We start from the raw sequence: 3,403 nt of genomic DNA, 5'->3' as shown, positions 1-3,403 counted from the left end.
CCCCCCCCCCGCCCCCGTCACCTCCGGGGTGGACGGGCTTCCTTGACATGGGGATCCAGGAAGCTCAGATGAAAGCACTGCAGGCTTAGGGGACCGTGCACACGAAGGCTCCCTGCTGCTTCATAAAGGCGGGCGGCAAGACCATGGTATACTGGATGGTGTGGGGCAGACTCGGAGGGGGCGTGGTGTGCTCCCATGTGGCAGGTGTTGGCCTCCTCGTCCTGCGCGTGAGAGAGCCACGAGGGCACCCTGTCTGCAGGCACCCAGCAGTCGGGAACCATGTCCAGGGCCTTCGGGCTATGCAAAGAAAGCGAAAAGCCAGATATATGTGAACCCCAGTTTATCACCCCTAGGTCTGCGGTGGTGTGAATTTTGGATGGTGGAGGGTTCTCATTTTTGAGAAGGTCTTTGTCCTTCTGAGCTCGGTGACAGGTCCTGTTAGCTCAGTGCCGTGGCTTGACGTTCTGGCTCACTGAAAGCACAGTTTGTGCCCCAGCTATGCCAAGCCCCTAGGACTGCTGGGGGCAGCACAGCCCAGGGCATGCCAGAGCCTGGATCCAGCCCCCTCACTGCTGTGCCCCAGCTCCCTCAGCAGTGTCCCACCTGGCTCAGGGCCTCAGTCCCGCCTTTTCCAAGGCTCCTGAGGGTAGACCAGACAAGGGAAGCGGTTGCCTTCTTGCAGCTTGTGTGCCGTGAACCCTGGGGGCCTAGGGCAGCTCACAGTCCCAGGCACTCCTGCTGCCTTCCTAATGAGCCCAGGAAGAGAGGGCGCTCCGGCCTCCACCCCCCAGCAGAGCTGCAGCTCAGGGAACCATGTCGGTTAGAACGGCGCGGGCCCTGGCAAATCTCAGGGCAGCCTCCCATCTCACAGCTGAGCGTGCACAGGCTAGGAGGCTGGAGGCCTGCCCATGAGCAGGTGCCAGAGCTGACTTTCCGGCCGGACCTCCTGGCTGCCCTGCCAGCCTGCCCCTTCCCATGTCCCCTTCCCCGCCATAGGTTCCAGCCCTGCTCTGTGGTGCTTCCCCGGTCGGGAGTCTGGGCTAAGAGGTGTGCTGGCCGACGGGACAGAATGGCTTAGCGCTGCCTTTCCTGCAAACTCCCAACAGTGACTAGGGCTCGCAGGGCCTATCCTGGGAGCCCTCGGAGGTGAGGTGGCGGCGGCCATGTCTGTGGACAGCCTTGAGCGCTGGAGCAGCGCCAGCACTCCTCTCGGGAACTCTGGCTCGATGATTTTATGGATTCCTTGGCCCCTTTGTTCCTGGGCGGTTGCTGGACCAATTTGGCACTGAGACTGCCTTAGCTAATGCAAGTCAAGTGAGACTTGGCCTCAGAGTTTTCTCTCTTGCACTCCAGGAGCTGGTTTTTGTTCTGCCTTTGTTTTTGAGGTCTCTGCAACCACTCTTTTTCTTCTTGCCTATGCACTTTGGCAGGAAACACATTTGTGTTTTGAGCCTGGGGCAAGCACCAGCAGTAAATAAAGAGCAAGACCCCTCTCAGCCAGCACCGTGACCTGGTGAGGGCGAGAGGGCAGTGCAGCAGCCTTAGAGTTTGGAAGTTACACTGAGGTCTGAAAGGCTAGGCTGTGTGTGTGCGTGCGTGCATGCATGTGTGTGTGTGTGTGTGTGTGTGTGTGTGAGAGAGAGAGAGAGAGAGAGAGAGAACTTGGAGGTGGTCATCAGATCACATCTACTGCAGAAAGGAGGAGGAAGAACAGGATAGGCTTGTGATGACCTCCTGGAGTCCAGGCCCCAAGGCAGTGTCCTACCAGTCAACACGTGCCGGTGGGGCCCAGTGTCCCCGGAGGATAGCCTGCCTTCTGTTGCTGCCACCAGCGCAGCCTGTGTGGTGTGCATGTTTTCCACATGATGGCTGTATGTGTGACATGATGAGGAGAGAGGCTTTCCTGTGGCCCAGGACAAGTGTCCGGAGCCAAAACAGAGGACAAAGAAGCCTTAAGTCACCTCATTCTAAACAGGGGTGCCTCACTGTGGCAGAGCCCTCCTTTAGGTCTCTGTAAGTTCCACCTGCACCCCCCCACACACCTCATCTCTCACAGGAGACCCGGGGGAATCAGCGAGAGCGTCCTTGGTCTGGTCAGGGTCCTCCTTGGGAATCACTCACAAAGTTTGGGGTCCTGCAAGAAAAGGGGACACATCTCCAGCCCTTGGGATCAGCATTCTGTGACTGTGGGGTACAGAGAGGAGACTGAGGAGAGGGGCCAGGTGAGAATGGGCCAGTCCCATGAGGATGGGCCACCTGTGGACTTAGCCCCTTGCTGGCTCCCTGTCCACAATGCTATCTCTGGGCAGGGAGCCTCAACAGCTGTTATGGGGTGTGCAGTCAATGGCAGGGTAGAAGGGGCTCCGGGGGAAGCCTTCGCCAGCCCTGCCTCTGCTCTTCTCAACACTAGAGTTTCAGGCGCTGACACTGGGTGTGAGGAGTGTTCCCAGAGCCTGGCCAACCGCCACCCACCCTCCAGATCCATGAAAGCCTGGCCTGAAGGGGAGGTGGGAGAGGGAGGCAGGATGGCGTAGGAGGATTTCCTAAGGGCGTGGGCGGAGGAATGTCAGGGCTGAGTCCCCACTGGGTCAGCCTGGCCAGTAGCTGGGCCTGTCTGCATGGCTGTATGATTGGTTGTTCTTTTTTCGTCTTTTTCATATTTTAATTGCCAGGAAGAGTATGAGGTCACCATAGAGACACAGAGACAGGGAGAGGGAAAAAACACCTCTCTTGCATTTCTCCATCCTGTTGGAATTTTGCGCGCACAAACACACAGACACCGCATATTTTTTTAGCCACCAGATCCAGGACTTGAACCATGCATTCAAGCATGTGAGACCTGACTTCTTTAACCCCCAGGCCACAAACCTGGCCGGATGGCTGTGCTTCTTTATGAACATTCTGTGGGCCCTGTTTTGGGCCCGTCTGAAGTGTGCTGTGAAGGCTCGCATGGCCCAGGGGGCCTGAGTGTGCAGCGCCCTGTCCATCCCTGCTCTCCTAGGCCCAGCTGCTTTTCTGTGGTGAGGCCCGACCCGAGGGCAGAACCTGTGTGCTCTGGAGCCAGACAGACCTTGATCTGAAACCTGGGGCTACCCTTGATGAGCAGGTGGCCTCGAGGCTTTCGTTTTATTATCTGGGAAATGGGGCAGTGATGCTCACCTAAGACAGAGTCAGGGTCAGGGTCAGGGTCCTTGCCAGGCCGCGATGAATGCCACGACAAATGCCACCTTTCTGTGCGGTGAGTGGCTCCCTCCCTCCCTCGTCTGAGGTTTCCGTGACACTGAAGGCCCTTTTCTGGAGATCAGATTCCACCCAGAAACCTGAGAGGACAACCCCGATCCTTCTCCCCCCCAAGCCTCTCTCAGGCCACCAGATACCAGGAAGACTGGCCAAATGCAGAGTG

The 3,403-nt window shown here is 57.9% G+C and overlaps 1 protein-coding gene across 1 annotated transcript in view; it reads left to right on the top strand.

Annotated features, from left to right (window-relative positions):
• The window catches only part of TTC28 (tetratricopeptide repeat domain 28), a gene marked incomplete in the record, with an annotated part of 584,271 nt that overhangs the window by 546,196 nt on the left and 34,672 nt on the right, over positions 1-3,403 (top strand).

Source organism: Tupaia chinensis, unplaced genomic scaffold (assembly GCF_000334495.1).
Source record: "Tupaia chinensis unplaced genomic scaffold, TupChi_1.0 Scaffold000226_1, whole genome shotgun sequence".
In the NCBI taxonomy this organism is placed as follows: Eukaryota; Metazoa; Chordata; class Mammalia; order Scandentia; family Tupaiidae; genus Tupaia; species Tupaia belangeri.
Note: the sequence above shows the minus strand (reverse complement) of the source record. Positions and strands in the feature narration are given on the sequence as shown.